Source organism: Camelus bactrianus, chromosome 27 (assembly GCF_048773025.1).
Source record: "Camelus bactrianus isolate YW-2024 breed Bactrian camel chromosome 27, ASM4877302v1, whole genome shotgun sequence".
Taxonomy (NCBI): Eukaryota; Metazoa; Chordata; class Mammalia; order Artiodactyla; family Camelidae; genus Camelus; species Camelus bactrianus.
The window spans coordinates 32,132,708-32,149,993 of NC_133565.1; the positions used below are offsets into that span (position 1 = coordinate 32,132,708).

At 49.2% G+C, this 17,286-nt stretch overlaps 1 protein-coding gene across 4 annotated transcripts in view; it reads right to left on the reverse strand.

The window, feature by feature from the left end:
* The window catches only part of LINGO1 (leucine rich repeat and Ig domain containing 1), a 184,548-nt gene that overhangs the window by 62,305 nt on the left and 104,957 nt on the right, over nt 1-17,286 (reverse strand). For 3 of the 4 annotated variants that reach the window (XM_074353962.1, XM_074353963.1, XM_074353964.1), the window contains one exon: nt 13,042-13,209. The gene's annotated coding sequence lies outside the window, so the exon portion shown is untranslated. Of the gene's footprint in view, nt 1-2,205; nt 2,304-13,041; nt 13,210-17,286 lie in introns of those variants that run through there. The other variant, XM_010955221.3, reaches the window with a different exon arrangement.

A 17,286-nucleotide genomic window follows, 5' to 3' on the forward strand; every position in this document is an offset into this window, starting at 1 on the left:
CAGTTTTGTTCACTGTTAGGTCCTTAACCAAAAAAAGTACCCAGCATGTAGTAGGTGTTCAATCAATGCTTACTAAATAAACAGACAGATGAATAGAAAAATGAGGATGTGACAATAAACAGGCAATTCATAAATAAACTGAAATAGCCAACAAACATACACAAATATGATCAACCTCATTAGTGATCAAAGAAATGTAAAATAAATCAGTTTTACCCATCAGATTGGCAGGGATCTAAGTAATTGATAATGCCCATGGTTGGCAAGGGTGAGGGGATGGGGACTTTTTTATATGGTAAGTCGGCACAAGCTTCTCGAGTTTGATCTGGACTATGGATCAAACCTTGAAAGGTACATACCCTCTGACCCAGGCAGTCCACTTCCAGAAACATCCCCAAAGGATCCATAACACAAGTGCACACAGATATATGAACTGGGAGGTTCCCTGAGTGAGGTTTATAAATCCTGTTGGCCACCAACAGGATTAATAATTGATAACAATTTAAAGACCATCCATAAAATGGGCGTAAAAGGATAGGGAAGAATTCTGGAATGGTCTGCACAATATATTAAATGAAAAATCAAGTGACAGAGCAGTATAACTAGTATGATCCCATGTTTTTCTTTTAAGATATGTTTACAAGTGCATAGAAAATAGTCTGGAAGGATATGATATATGGAATTAGTTAGCAGTGGTCAGTCCTGGCGAGGAAGAGATTACGGGAAGGGCTTGAACTGCATGCTTTAAATACTTCTAGATTGTAGATAGATAGCTAGATAGCTAAATAGCTAGATAGATAGACAGACAGACAGACAGATGGATAACATAGAAAAAATATTACATCAGTAGTCAGAAAAATGACTTTGCGTAAAGAGAATCACTTCCTTTGTCTCCCTAATGTTGAAAGATGCAGAAATGGGACATTCTAAGCCCTCCATTATCTGGCCCTGCCTCATCCATGTTACCCCTCAACCTCCACCCCCACACCCCGAGCACTCTGGGTTCCAAGCTCACGAAACAATTTCCTATTCCTGCCTCCTCTCACAGCTCCACATCTGTCTCACAGCTCTGTTCACAGGCACAAAGGCCCAGCTGACCCCGCCCAGTGACCTCCTCAGCCTGAATTCTGCTGTCAGACAGCCAAAGGGGAAGACAGAGACCCCAAGAGCACTCTTAACAGCCAGGACTGCTGCCCCAGCTTCCAGCAGGAACCCGGGGTTTCTGACCCAAGGATGGCCTGCGGGACCTGGGGAATTAGGGAATGTCCATTGATTATGGCCTGAGCAGGCTTGGTGGCCCCTGGCTCCAGGGCATCTGCCACAGGCACTGGACTGATCCGAGAGAACCAATTTGGGTGTAGCAGGGAGGACTGAACAGAGGAAGAGGGAGGTTAGGGTTTTAGCTCCCAATTGGGTTGCCAGATTTAATAAATAAAATTGTATGTCCCATGCAATATTTGGGACATATTGATGCTAAAAAAATGATTTGTTGTGTATCTGAAGTTCAATTTTAACTAGACTTCTTGTATTTATTCTGGCAAGCCTAGCTCCCACTTAATCCCAGCCCTTGGGGAATTTGGCCCCAAGGAGAAAGCCTCCACTTGGGGTGCCCAGGAGCAGCAGGGAAATGGCCCCTCTCAGGCCCAACACTTGAGGGTATTAAAAGGGAGCTGGGCTGCTTCTGGTGCTGGAAGGGGCACCTCTGCCCTGAGGGTGTCCCACAGAGAGCAGTGACCTTCCGGAGTAAGAGCCACCACTCACGGAAGCACACACACCAGGCAAGTGAGTACCGCGACTCCAGCAGGGAAAAGCCAGTGACAGCAAGGGAAACCTCAGATGCGAAACCTCCCACCGCCAAAGGACTTGACAAGCGTGTACCAGGAAGGATCCCGAACAAACCGCCAACAGCGAACATATGAGAGCCACACAGGGGCTGGAGGAATTATGTGTCCCAGGGCTCTCAGCACCCCAGGGATGGAGCCTGGTGAGGATGGACTGCCGCCAGGCTGGCCTGCCTCTTGGAGGTCTGGGAACTCCTCCCCAGGAGGCCCTGCTGTGGCTGGGGCCTTCAAACCCTGTGCTGTGGCCCCACAATTGCCGTTGACAGGGGCTCATTCACCCAGGGCCGGCCTGGTCCTCGCACCTAGAGCCCTCCCACCCATGCAGAGGCATGAGGCAGGGCGAGCGCACCTCGCTCTCCCCTACCTGGGTCAGACGGCACCGGGAGGCAAACACACGGGCCTCTGGGGGCCCGGGGAGCAGCGGGGGGAGCGGCAGCCTGTCCGTCGCAGTCTCAGCATGCACTGTGGGGCAAGAGTAGGAAGGTTAGTGCAGGTAAAGATGGGGCTTCTGCTAGCGGGGGTGGGCCCATATTAGTATGGGCTCCCCAAAATAGATCCCATCCCCCTAGCCTGCCAGCTCAGTGCTGCCTCCCACCTTAGTGTTTGGCCCTGTGGCACCAGCCTCCCTACTGTCCCCTAGCCCCCTCAAGTGGCCTCCCGGGCCTGGCATCAAGCCCCTGTCCAACCCCCCCCCTTCTTACCGTCTCATACAGTCTTCCATAGGTCAGACCCACCTCAGCAAGTTTTGCACACACACACAAAGGCAGCTCTATCCCATTCTCTCTGAGGTTCCCTTCCTACCCACCAAGTCTGTCCCTTGCCTCATGGAAGATTCACTTGTAACGGCCTCACTCCCAGCACTTTCAACCCAGGATGTCTGGCTTCTGCCCCACCAAGGACCCTCAGCCAGGACCCCTCCTGTCCATGCCAGTCCTCCAGCCCCAGCCTGCCGGCTCCCTGGCTGGCTGACCACTTGCTCCTGTAAGAGGTCCTGACCCATCCTCTCCTCGTTTTCATCACACTCCTCCATTACTCCTCCTGCACACGGTCATAGGCCGCTATTCCCTGTCCTCCCCTCCTTTCTCTTTGGGCCATCTCACCCACACCAGTGTTTCAATCACCCTCTATCTATGCCCCTAGTGACCCCCCATCATGCCCAGAGAAGGGTTGAGGCCCCTGACCTATCTCCCACCCTTTTCTCCCTCACTCAGCTCCAGGCACATGGGCCGCCCTGCTGCTCTCCCTGCCTGGAACAACCCCTCCAGATCCACACAGGCATGGCTCCTCCTCATCCAGATTCAGTGCAAGGCATCTCCTCAGAAAGCCTTCCCTGAGCACTGTGTGCAGGAGCCTCTCCTTATCCGTGTCACTCCACCCTGATTGACTGATCTGTCATTTGGTTTTCCCTGTCTCAGCAATCCTGCAGTGAACTTTATTTTCAGTCAGGTTAATTGAGGTGTAATTTACCTGCAGTAAAATTTATCCTTTTTTTTAGATAACAAATGCTGGTGAGGATGTAGAGAAAAGGAATTCTTGTGGACTGTTGGTGGGAATGTAAATTGCTACACTATGGAAAACAGTATTGAGGGTCCTCAAAAAATTAAAAATAAAGCTAGCATATGATTCAACAATTCCACTTCTGGGTATATATCCAAAGGAAACAAAAACACTAACTCAAAAAGATATATGCATCCCTATGTTCACTGCAGCAGTATTTACAACAGCCAAGACATGGAAGCAATCTAAGCATCCACTGATGAATGAATGGATGAAGAAGAGGCGGTATACGTATATATCCAATAAAATACTATTCAGCCATAAAAATAAGAACATCCTACCATTTGCGACAACATGGATAGAACTTGAAGAACTTATGCCAAGTTAAATAAGTCAGACAAAGACAAATACTGTATGTGGAATCTAAAAAATAAAAACAAAAAGCCAAACTCATAAAAAAATGGATCAGACTTGCAGTTACCAGAGGCAGAGGGTTGGGGGAGAGGTATTGGAGGAAAGTGGTCAAAAGGTACAAACTTCCAGTTATAAAATAAGTATTAGGGACGCAGTGTACAACATGATGACTATAGTTAACACTGCTGTCTGTTACACAGGAAGGTTACTAAGAGAGTAAATCCTAAGAGTTATTATTACAAGCAGAAATTTTTTTTCTTTTTTCTTCTTTTTTTTTCATATCTATATGAGATAATGGATGTTAGGTGGTAATCATTTCACAATATAAATCAAACCATCATGCTGAATATCTTAAATGTATACAACGATGTATGTCAATTATTTCTCAATAAAATTGGAAAAAAATTTACCCTTTCAGTACACAATTCTATGAGTTTTGAGAGCTGCATACAGCATGTAACCCCCATAAAACCCCTTGTACAAAGAACTTTACAGGTCACTGGACGTTTGGGCACTTTTCTCCCATGCCCTTCCCCCACAAAATGTCCCCACATTTCCTCAGCTCCTTTGCAGGTAGTTGAGGCCACACAAGAAGTTCTGGTCAGTGCGTTGTAAACAAAAGTGATGTGTGTCACTGCAGGGTCAGTGCATTAAGGAGCCAGTGTGTGAATCTACCACATTCTCTTCCTTGCCACAGTCCCTGAAGGAGGCCACTACTTCCAGATGGGGCAGCTATCAGATGGCGGAGCTTCTGTCAGCCTGGGTCCCTGTGTGACTATATGGAGCAGAGTTCACCACCTTCCCCACAGTGGACATGTAATGTGAATTCATAGGGTAAAAGAAGAAAGAAGAAGGGATCCTTGTCACGTTAAATCACTGAGAGTTCAGAGAGAGCTTGCTGGTGCAGCACAGTGCTACCCTACCTACACCCCCACCGGCCACGTGGGGGCATCTGGTTTGAGAACATGTTTGGATGATTTTTCTGAGTGACAGAACTAAGCTCCATTTGGAAGCCCCTAAATAACTAGCATTTCAGTGGGGGAGGGAAAGATCTGAATCCCCAAGTTGAAGGGTTCTCTATTCGCAAGAGAAAGGGGGCAGTTCCAGGATCCACCTGGAGACAACCTCTACCTGGAGAAGGGACTGTGAGCCGAGGCAACTGGCAGCAACTCCGTGACAGCTGGGGCCTTGGCCTACACTCAAGGACTTGAACTTGACTTGAGAACAAAGGCTGGTATGTCTTTAGAGCTTTATCCCTGACTCAGGTCTGGGACCAGCTCTCAGAAAGGCCCTAGGACCCGCAACTCGTCTGCCCTGGAGGGACAATTTGGGGGGAGGAGGAAGGAAAACTCCAACAGGGCCTTGGAGCTGCAAATGACAATGAGCTGCAAGCTTAACTGTAGGTTTATATTTTGAACTTATTGGCACTTTACTTTGAAAATTATCACCTTCCTTGTTGTGTGCTCCTGTGGGACAATACAGGGAATAGGGAGAAGAGGCAGCCCCTCAAGATAAGACCAGGGCACTGGTAGGCAACTTGAGAGGAAAGCCCTTAGTCTATATAAAGTCCCCTGTGACTTCTTGCCTTTTCCAAGAAGTAAAATTTGGCTGTAGTAAAATTCACTGCCTCCCTGCCACCAACCTTCTGCCCCCAAATGGGTACAATACAGCTTCTTCAAGGCCATTAAAAAGACTCTTCTTGTGAATGAGCACTGGATGTGGTGTCAATACTAGTCTATGTGCATCCAAAGGCTCCTGTGATCTTGAACTTGGGCTAGAGTGGAGAGTTGGCTGGGCTGGGGTCAGCTCAGACCCCTGGCTCGAAAGCACACTTGAGCAGCCCCACTCAGGGAGGAAGGAGTTTTAGATTTGGATGTTATGGTCTGGTACCCAGAGGCCTGGGCAATGTTGGGAAGAACACACTGACTCGTGGAAAATGCCTATCCAGAACTGCTTAGGGGGGATTCCCTAAGCACAATATGAATCGTTTTCCCCTGAATGGTTTTTGCTGACTGACTGGGCTTTAATTCACTGTCTGCCAAGGGTTGGGGAGCTGAAAACAGGACAAAGGTTCAAAGGCAAATATTGAAAGAAGTTCCTCTGGGGAATTGAGGAAGAGCTGCCATAGGAGTGAAGTGACAGGTGGAGGGAGGATGGAAGGGGATCAGAGAGGGTAAAGGGGCACAGACATCGCCATCTCGTCACAGTCACCATACACAGTGTCCCTGAGAGCTCAGTCATCACTGGGCTGAGCCCCTTCCCACGTGCTAACACATTTAATTCCCACCAGCACCCTAGGAGGTGGGTACTGTCACTGACTGCTTTTTCAGGATAGGGAAACTGAGGCACAGAGAGAAGTAATTTGTAAGGAATAGGGCTGCATTTCAAACCCAGGCAGTCAGGCTCCAACACTCATCCTAAGAGTCTCGGATGAAACTGGGTTGGTCGGGTTAGAAATGAATGAAAGGCTCCTCAATGCCATTGGCAGGAATTCTGTCTGTGGGTGGTCAGATCTAAGTTGTCCCAAAAATCCCTTCTGTCACTCACTAGCTCTCTGACCTTAAGCAAGTTACTTACACTAAGTCTGGTCCTTATCTGTAAAACGTACTTCATAGTAGAGATTACAGAGTAATATGGTAGTTGAGATTACAGAGCATGTGTGAGTGAGTGTGTGTGTGTGTGTGAGGGTGTGTGGTACCTAGAGAACAGAAACTCCACAAAAAGCAGATATCCCCAACCCCCATCACGGAGCCACAGCACAGATGTGCCAGTCTCCAGAACTTCCAAGCATGTGCATGGATATATGTGTACACGTATGTGCTCAAATGTACACGTGTCCCTGCCAAGGTGAGCACTCATGTGTACGTGCATGCATTTCCCCCCCTCGTCCCATCCCCACCTCGGGCTGGTGGTGGCATTAGCCACACAGTCCTCAGTCAAACACCCAGACATCACTCCAGAGTCCTTTCTCTTTCCCTCTCTCACCCTCATATCCTCTCACCATGGCCAGCCAATTCCTGAGTATTTCTCAAACTCATCTTCTCCCCAGTTCTCCCCCATCCCCACCCAGGTTGGCTTGCAGTCCTCTCTCCACCCACCCTTCACATAGTGGCAACAGGAATGACCTTTCCCAGTCACAAATCCGACTTCACCCTGGCTCTGCTTAAAACCCTTCCAGGAAGCCTCGCCAAGCAAGTTGTGAAACTCAGAAGCCCTAAGGAGAAGTCTGACAGATTTGACTGAATAAAGATCTAAAGCTTCTATATGGCTAAAGATACCATAAACAAAGTTAAAAAGACAAAGGACAGACTAGGGAAAATATTTCCAGTACACATAATAGAAAAAAGTTTTAAAATTCCTAAAACACTAAAAGCTCCTTTTTACCAATAAGCAAAAAGCAAAAAGAAAAGAAAAATGGGCAAAGGATATGAACAGTCAATTCACAGAGGAGGAAATACAAATGGCCAATAACCACATGAAAAGATGTTCAGCCTTGCTGGGGAGAAGGAAAGTTGAGTGTTGAAACCACAGGGAGGCGTTTTCTTGGATTGGTAAAAGTTAAAAGGCTTGATAATGTTCGGTGTGGAGGATGGCTGGGGAAATGGCCACCCGCAGATGCCAAGGCTAGGAGCATAAACTGGCCCAAACTTTTGGAAGAACAATGTGACAGTATCTATCAAAATTTAATAAGCATACCCTTCGCCCTGGCAATTTCACATCTAGAAATCTATCCTACAGAAAGGCTTACACGTGTCAGCCAAGATATATATACAAGGATGTTCACTGAAGCATTATTTGCAAGAGTGAAAAACTGAAGGCAACCTAAATATCCATCAACCCAGGACTAGTTACATAAACTATGCTACATACAAACAATGGAATATTAGGCAGTGATTTAAAAGAACACAGTAGCTCTGCACACAGTGACACTGACAGATGCCCACAGCACGCTGGTAAATGAAAAATGGAAGTTGTAGAGTAATGTGCGTAATATGATTCCATTTCTTTTTTTATATAATATACAATAAATATGTTTATAAATGTGCAGAAAAAGACCAACAATAGTGAGACCTTGGCAGAATGAGATCTAAGGGCAAAGAGGGAATTTCCTAGTGAAAATGACACATTTCTGAATTGTTTCAATTTTTTTTGCATAAACAAATGTTGCTTTTGTGGTATTAAAAAAATACCTCATCCATGGCCCCTCACAGGCTGTAGGACAAAGTCCAAACTCAGTGTGGCACCGAGGGTCCCTCAGGACACAGCTCATGTGTGCCACCAGGCTGGGGTCTCTCCTTGTCTCATTCTTTCCTTAAGTCTAGATAGACACACCCAGCTCCCTGGCATGTTCCCCAAACTGCCTCTGGGCCTTTGTCCATGCAGTTTCCTCTTCCTGGAATGTCATTTCCTGCCTTCTGTGCTTCATCTTTCAAGTTGTTGCTCAGGTGTCTCCACCTTCTGGAAACTCTTCCTGAACACTCCCCCACACTCCGCCTTCATGCTCCCTCCCAGCAATGGTGACAGCCAACATCCAGGGAGCATTCATGTGTCTGTGTCGAGGCTATGCTATGTGTTTTATGTTGTATTGGTTTCTTCAATCCTCATAGCAACCCTAGGAAGGTTTGTCATCACCTCATTTAATAGATGAGGAAACTGAGGCACTTGATTTGCTTAAAGTCACACAGTCAACAATCAGCAGAGCCAATGAGTGGTGCCAGGCAGAGCAGCCGTGCAGCCCTCCACCAGCGCTCAGCACTCAGGGCTGGAATCCCTTGGTACGTGTACCTGCCAGGATCCAAGAATTGCCTGTGAGTCCCAAGGGTGGGGTTTGCTTGTTCCTGCTTCCAGAAGCTGGGCAGTTCAAGCATACACAGGGAGCTCTGCTGGGGCCAGAGGCCAGCCCCCACGCCCACCCAGTCATGGCTACAGTAAGCAGCCCCCTCAGGGCTGGAGGGGTGTGAGGGTGGGGGCTGGGACCAGCACAGGGAGGGGCCAGCTGACTCAGGACTGCTGAGGAAATGGATGGTTTGTGGAGGTGCAGCCCCTCCCAAAGCAAGGACCCAAGCTACTTCCTGCACACCTACAGTGTGCCAGGCCCTGAGGGTAACGGCCAGGGAAGCTAGGGGCAGGAAACTACCCTGCCCTCCATACACCGCAAAGTCAGGCACAGAGAGGTCAGAAGCCTAAGAGGGGGACAAGCAAAGAGCTGTAGGATGCTGTTCAGAGGAAGGGGGCCTGGCTTCTGATCCGGGTGAAATAGATAGGAGGGTCTCCATGAAGGATGTGGCATCTGGGCCCAGCCTAAAAAAGATGAAGGGAATCTGGGCAGGTGGAGTTGGGGAAGGGAACTCCAGGGGGCTGGAACAGCTTGAGCAAGGGTCTGGAGGTGGGCAAGTGTGGGGAGCGCTGGAGAAGAGTCACTGGTTTTGTAAGTAGGGAAGCAGCAGTGGATGTGAGGGTGGGGGAGGCTGGGGGCCCTTGGAGGGGGCAGCTGCCTGCAGGCAAGGAGGGGGCAACCTGGAGAGGGTGGTCTGCCTAGGATTGGACCTTGTTAGGCAACTACCCCTCTGCAGTTAGCCAGCTGACTGTGGCCTAGTCCCCCACCTCGGTTCCCTCAGCTGTAGAAAATCATGAAACTTCTGAGACAAGAGAATTAAAGGAGACAGTGGTTTGCAGCACCTGGCACCCAGGAAGGCAGGCGATGGACACATCTGGGAGGCACAGTACCCCAGGAGACAGGTGTGGCTCCCTGGGGGCAGCTGCCTTTGTGATGTGAACGTGTGTGTGCACGTGCCTCAGAACGCCTCCCAGCCCAAGGAAAATATTCAAATACTATCGTGTGTTTAAAAGCGTAAACTCCAGGTATGTGATTTCAGATTTTCCACCTTAAAGAGACATGAGAGGCAGAGCCCCATGATCTTGAGCAGGTCCCTGCCCCTCTCAGGGCCTCAGTTTCCCCATGTGGGTGGTAGGTGGTTGACTGGGTGGTTTCTCTAGGCCTGAAGAAATTCAGAAAGGGCTGAGCCTTAGAAAGAGGGAAATGGGGTTGGGTGGGGGAGAGGTGGGGTGTGTGGAAGTTCAGAGGGGTGGGATTAAGAGGGGAGGAATGGAGATGAAGGAAGACCCTACCTCCTAAGGCAAGTTCCCTACCCAGCCAGGGCCCTCCTCACACACTCTTCTCACCTTACCAGTGCCCAGGTGGTGTTCTCCACTCAGTTGGGGGTGGCGAAATGGAAGGAGAGGAGCCTCTGCCTCCCACAGCAAGTTCACTCCCAGGACCAGTGGGAACAGTGGTGTGCAGGCCTGGAGGCAGGCAAGACCTGGGATCATGTCCCACCAGGCTACTTCAGGCTAGTGCCATTACACAAGTCCCTGTGCATCTCCATTTCCTCTTCCATGAAATGGATAAAAACGCTTTCCTTGTAAGGTAACATCATCAGCCCAGTGCCCAGCACACCATCAGCCTTCCCCATAGGTGAGTCCTTTGGTTCACCAGGAGCTGTGGGTGGCCTCGGGGATTCACAGCCAGCTCTGGGGAGGGGGAGAATCTCTCACTCTAGGCACCCTCAAGACCCTCCTGGGTGCTATCTTCCAAGACCCTGTCTTAGCCTCCCCACTGGCCCATCTCCAGCACCTCCCCCATCCCACCTGCTGCCAGAGGAACACTCTAAGTGAGGCCCACCTCAACTCTGATCACTGGCTGTCATTGCCTGTTTGCTTGTCACCTCCTCCACCAGCCCTGTGGGCAGAATTACATCTGATTCATCCTGGCCATTGCAGAGTGTGGGGCCTGGCACAGGAGTCCTGCCCACAGGCAGCAGAGCTGGCAGTGGGGATGGACGGGCAGAACCATTCACCCCTCCTACCCCAACACCTGTTTCTCTATTGATGTATCCATGACAATTCAAGGCTCAGCGTGAGGATTGGTAAGGGCTCAGTGTGTTCAATCTGTTCAAGGTCACAGCTCAGTGTGGGGATGGGATCAAAGTTCAGTCTGTCCAGGATCAGGCTCAGCATGGAACTGGGGTCAGTATTTTCTGTCTCCTACCATGAAGGAAGTTTTCTATTCCCTACCATGAAGGGCTCAGGACTCCTCCCAGCCTTACTCATTGCTTTGAAAACAACATATCCTGCCCCTGGGGTGCCAGGGCCTGTCTTCTGAGTCCCCACCATGCCCACCCTCTGCCCAGGCAAGGCCTGTTCTATGCTCCATTCCAGGCAGCTATGCTGGGATTCCCACTCTCACTGTGTCCCAGCCACCACCTGACCCCAGCAGGAGTGGCTCAAGGCAAGAAGAGCTTCCTCGCATCCCTAACTGGCCTTCAGAAACACAGCAAGGACAGTCAGCCTTCTGGCATGGATGCATTCCCAAGCCAAGGAGTGCTTTGTGAGTTAGCTCAGATTTTTTGATTATCCACCTCACTGTCCCCACTCCATAAGCCCTAATGACCCAGTGCCACCATAGTTAAAACCAGGTCTGGCTGAACATGCAGACAAAGGTGTCAGTTGACACAAGGCAATGAGACAAGCCAACCAAACACCCCCTCCTGTCACAATGCCTGAAATCCCTCCTTTGTGCTCCTTGCTTTAATCCACCCTTGCTGACCCTCCTCTGAAACCTCCATCCTAGGTTAGTTTTCAGCTAAGTGTGGGGACTATTGGGTCCCTCGGCCCTCAGTGACTCCAGTCTAGCCCAGGTCTGGCACTCACGGGGCTCAGAAATGGGAGCTGAATCAGAGATCGGCCTGAGTGGGCATCAGAGCTGGGCAGGAGGCTGCCCCCGCCCCTCAGCACCCCCACCCAGCCAGCCAAAACCCTACTATCTCTGCTTGCTACAGGTCAAGATGGTTTGCTGGAAAGACACATGGTTCTCATTTTAATTAATTAAAGAAAAATCTAATCACTGCATTAAACTTCTCATTACTCCACTTGAATACCCGTTAAGTAAATTTAATTACCAGAGGATTGGGTTTCCCAGCCTCTTTCATTAGCTTCTGATAAGAGTGGGGAGTGGGGAGGGAGGAGGGTGGGAAACAGAACAATGCCATTCTCAGCCTACAGAGGGCGAGGCGGCAGGGGCATTGTACTGGGGCTACCATGGTCAGGCTTTGTTTCTCCCTGAAGACAGGCTTGGCCTTGGGCCTGGGGAGACCCGCACCCCAGCTGCCCCTAGAAAGGAAAAGGCCTAGCATTTGGCTACAGTAAGCACTGAACGCTTCATTTACGGCCGCTCTTGGTTATTTATACCCCACTTCCTTCTAAAATAGTTTGAGGCTGCTAAGAACAGCACAGACTGAAAAATAAGAGAAATCAGAACAAGGGAAAAAAATGAGAGAGAAGAAGATGAAGCCAAAAGCAATGTTACCGAGCAACTGCATGCCACAACATCCTGAACATTTATCAGAAATGGGCCACAAACCAGCTATGAGCTTCCTAGTAGCCAAGGTGAAGAGAGCAACACACTTTGGCACTGAAGCAGTAACCAATCGAGTATTCATGAGGAAATGCACAATGAGCCTCAGAATTTCCATCTGTAAAAGGGTGGAGCTGGAGGATGAACTAAAGGAAATAACCATTAGCTGGAGCAGTCAGCAGAGATTTCTTAAAGAAAGAGGGACATAAACTGGGCCTTGGAAAAAAAGATGGGGCAGACTTCATCTATAATAATCATTTGTTATTTGCCTCCCCCAGCTTGAGGCATCTCCTTCCTGCCAGCAGGACCCTGAGCTTCCTTTGGGAAACACCCACCCCCTCATCCCTGGTCACACACTTGGAGAAGGACAGACTCTGACCCCTAACCCATCTGTGTTTCCAAGCCATGTGGACCCAGTAAAAGGATCAGGATGACCTTAACCCTACCAATAGGGCTCAAGAGATCAACTCCAGGACTTTTATTTGTTCTATCAAGAAAACAGATTTTTGTCTCTACCCCAGTCCCCAGATTTCAACCTGGAAGCATGTTGCCCCAGAAACAGCTGACAGTTATCTTCTGACCATATCATGTGAAATGCCAGTAGGAGTGGAGTCATCACCAAAAAGGAGAAGCATAGGAATAAAGACAAAAAACAGGTCCTGGTCACATTGTTGAAACCACTGGATCAAGTCCTGCCTGAAGCCCAACCCATGCCCAGACACTTCAGTTACATGAGATAATTTCATTTCATTGAAATAGCATTTTTACTACTTGCAATCAAAGGGATCCTAACAGACACAGTGTTCAAAAAGGTATCCTTCCTGTTCCAGAGACCAAGAAGGCTTGGGAAGTAGTCAGGATGGGGATGGCACCTACCGTGACTGCTACTGTGCCCCGCTGAGTTCTGAAGCTTGATGAGTCCTCTCAGCGCAGCCTGGGGTTGAGGAATAAGCTTGGGAGCAGGTCCAGGGGCTGACAGGGACAGAGCCCTGGAATGCTGGCAGAAGGAAGACTCAAGGCAGCCAGGACATGGCTGTGAGAACCCTAGAAAATAGGAGAAGCATGAATGAGCAGCACGGTTCTTACAGGGACAGAGGGGCATTTGGGCACAGTGCATAGGGCAGATGGTGGCCACACCTTGACAAAGGGGAGATCAAAATCAGCCAAGTTTGTCTTCGCTTCCTCACGTCTTATATCTTATTTCCCCCATTTACTGCCCCCTCTCCCTGAAGTACCTCCAGGCTGTAGAAGAGCATCTTTAGAAGGCCTCCCCTCTGAAAAGAAGTGGGGGCTGGGAGGGGGAAGGCACGGCTGGAATCCACATGCTGTTGCCAGAGTGTATGTGCCTGGTGGTGGGGAGAAGGCAGGGGAGTTTTCCCCTCAGTACTGTGGACTTATTTCTCACAGCTCCTCTCCCAGTGAGTGCCCAGAACATGGCCTAAGCAGCCTGAATAGGACAAAGTTGAGTGAGGCAGCTGTCTTATTTGATGTTCAGTCTGGACTTCTAAAAGAATCCTAGAGAGGACAATGCCTAATCCAAGGGAATGAACGGTGGAGTTCCAGCCATGGGCAGAGCTCAGGGTAGGCTCTCCAAGTGCCTTCCTATCTAAGGAACCAGGAAATCATCTACCCTACCTTCACACCAGTCTCCCTTGGGCACCATCCCTGGCTGGGGGCCACTCCTCGAGGAGCCTACACTCTTCCCCAGCTTCTCTCTGAGGCCAAGCTGGGACCTTTGGGGAGAGAAACAAGGTGGGAATATTTCCGACTCAGGACACTGCCAGAGGTCCAGGTCTTTGGAAAGTCACTAAGCCCATCTAGACCCTTAATGAGTTCTCTGATCTAGGGGCTGCTGGCTTTCCTCTTGGCTCCATAAAAAGGCATGATGACAGAGATCCCGAATCACAGAACACTGGGCTGATTGGATCACTAGAAATGTCTCTAGACCAGAGCAGTCAAATAGAGTTTTCCGCAATGATGGATGTGTTCTACACCTGTGCTATCTGATAACGTAGCCACTAGCCACACACGGATACTGAAATGTGAATAGGGACCCGAAGAATCTGATTTTTTCTTTTCTTTTATTCATTCATACTTAAATCTAAATAGCCACTTGTGGTGAGTGGCTACCACATTGGAAAGTATAGCTCTGGACCAACCCTTGACCTGGCCACAGTATCTAGAGAAAACTAAGGTCCAGAGAGGAGAAGGGATTTGCCCGACTTCACACAGAAAATGGCAAAGGCAAAACCTGGAACTTAGTTCCTCTGACTCCTAGCCCCAACTCTCCACAGCACCCACTGCCCTTCCCATGGGGGCCTCATGTTCTCCCACCATGCTCAGCACTGTGGCACTGTCTTGCTGCCCCACTACCCATGCTGCACTCCTGGGGCAGGATATCAGACCGCCTTTGTAGGGACCTAACTCTCCCAGCAACGGCCGCTGGCCCATCCCTCAGCCCCGCCACAAAGCAGCTTCAATGAATATCCTGGAGGTTGGCTGGGGAAATCATCCATCAGAGAGGAAGTGCTCCAGGCACAGAGCTGTTCACTGCAGGGTTATTAACAACAGCAAAATTCTGGAAGCTGCCTAAACATCCCACAATAGAGATGACAAAGTGCATCACGACACCTCCACGTGGTGGAATATTACACAGTTGTTAAAAACGATAAACATGAATTCTGGTAGCGGCACAGAGCAATGTTTACCTAACAGGATTGAGCAAGAAAACAGAAAATGGATGAGGGTGGGGGCTGGGCTGCAGCAGAGTACAGGGCTCTGCACTCACCAAGCTCACTCACATTTGTTACCCACCAACCCACATCGTGGCGTCCAGATTTCGTACCATTCTATAGATGGAGGAGCTGAGGCTTCAAGAAGCCACACACATACTCCTGGAAAAACGGGGAAGTGAGGGCAGAGTTGGGGCTCAAAATCTCAATTTCTGACTTTAAGGACAGACTTCTACAGCTGCCTCTTTGTGCCATGATGGTGACATTATGGGTGATCTTTCCTTTCTATTTATTAACTCATCTTACTTAACCAACACATTGACTCTCATAATCTGTACAACAAATGTAACAGAGAGGAATTTTTACCCTTATTTTTTGGATGAGGAAACCAAGGCACAGAGGTCAAGGGCCACTTCTACTTCCCATATATTCTGCAAGGTTCTAGTATTGTCTTTACAGGAAAAAGGCAAGGGGGCAGGGAGGGAGCAGTTGTTGACTTGGGGTGGTTGAAATACAGATGTGTGTGTGTGTGTGTGTGTGTTTTCCCTTTTTAATTTCATAGAAATTCTTTTTGTAGTAATTGAAAGAAAAAAGTTGCAGAAATAAAATATTGCTTCAAATTTTTTTAAAAAACAAGCACATACACAAAAATGAAAATTTATCAAATTGAAGCTACTGATGAATCCAAGAGACCTCGACTATGAACATAATCCATCTCCTGGCAGCAAAGCTCATGTCTCCAGGCTTTCCTGCCAATTTGCTGACCCTGGACCACTCCCTCCTGCCAGAGCGAGATCCTCACCTCAGGGGGCAGCGGGGAGCAGCCCTGTGTGGAAGTGGACTTCAATAAACACTTCCCAGGGCCCTTGGCACAGCGCAGCGGGCCAGCAGGCAGGCCGCAGGCCCCTGCTGCTTGCGGTGCTCCTGTCACTGGCCAGGGCTGACCTCAAGAGGACATGGTATTCTGCCTCCAGCCCCAGGCAGCCCCATCCCACAAGAAGAGCAACTGAGACCCGAAAGATAAAAGACCCTGCCAGAGGTCACACTGCCACTGAACTGGGAAACGTGTGCGTGTGCACGTTCACGTGGGTACGTATGACCCACACACATCCAAGGGGTGACCACAAGCCTCCCACACAAAGTTGCAGCGAAGGCCTGGTGAAATGATGCCCGTCAAGGACTGGCATTTATAAGTATTAGCATCTTTCCCCCTTTTGTTTTAAAAAGGGGGCTCAAAAAGCCAATTTAAGCTTAGACTGGTAAGTTCACATCTATCCTAATATTCTGGAAGTGCTGCCCAGAACGCTGTGAAAGACAATGGCCAGTTTGAGGAGTTCACGACCAAAGCGTCCTGCGGGGTAACTGCACGTACTCCTTGGCTGCTCAGAGGGGTGATGTGCACTCCAGCCAGGCACGAGCAAAGCCCTCATGACGTCCTTGTAGGGGAGACCTTCCATGTCCAGGAATGTGGGAGAGTGGATCAGGCTGGTACCCGGGTGGAATCTCACTGGCACAACCTTTTTTGGCAGAGACTAGGATGGAGTTTGGAAGGTAGGTCCAGGGAGGGGTCACTTAGGGAGGCAGAATCCTCTGTTCAAAGCCCTCCACTTGCCCTAGGAAAGAGGGAGTTACTAGACCCTGACTGAGTTCTGTGAGTAGCTTCAAGAGCTAGCTACACAGAGTGGACAGGGAGTCATGGCCTTTTTTGAGCCTAGTGGCCAGGAGACATGACTCACGTGGGTGAGCCAGCCACGAGCTCTGGAGATGGTGCAGCCATCTGTTTTATGTATCTGTTCATAAAATTTTGATAAAGTGGGGTCTGCTTACAGGGGCTTGACAGGAAGAGGTGGGCCTGGAACCCATGCTCCCTGAGGAAGTCTCAGGGGCCTGGTCAAGACTTCAGGTCTCTGAAAAAGACACTTGGCATCTATGCGCCCAGAGAGCAGAGCTAGACTCAGTGAGAAAAAATTCTAGGAAGACAGAGCTCTGTTCTGCATGGGGAGTAGTGAGCTCCCTGTCCCTGGGGGCATGCAAGCAGAGGTCTGGAGAATATATATGCTGGGTAGGGATTTGCACTAAATGGAGAGGTTGCTTTCAGCTATGAACTTCTTTAATTCTATCCACATATGAATCAGGGCTAGATTGTGTGGATCAAAGAGGATGTTACAGAGAGTGCAGGGAAAGCACAATGATGTCCAGAATAATAGTTATGATTATTATTATTGTTATAGATCACTGAACATTCCCATCTGTTCTCTCACTGGATCTTCTGCCCATCCCGTGAGGCACATAGGGCAGGATGATTAACACCATTTAGCAGATGAGGAAACTGAGACCCAGAGAGGGAATGGGACTACCCCAAGGTCTCACAGCACATCAGCCCCAGACC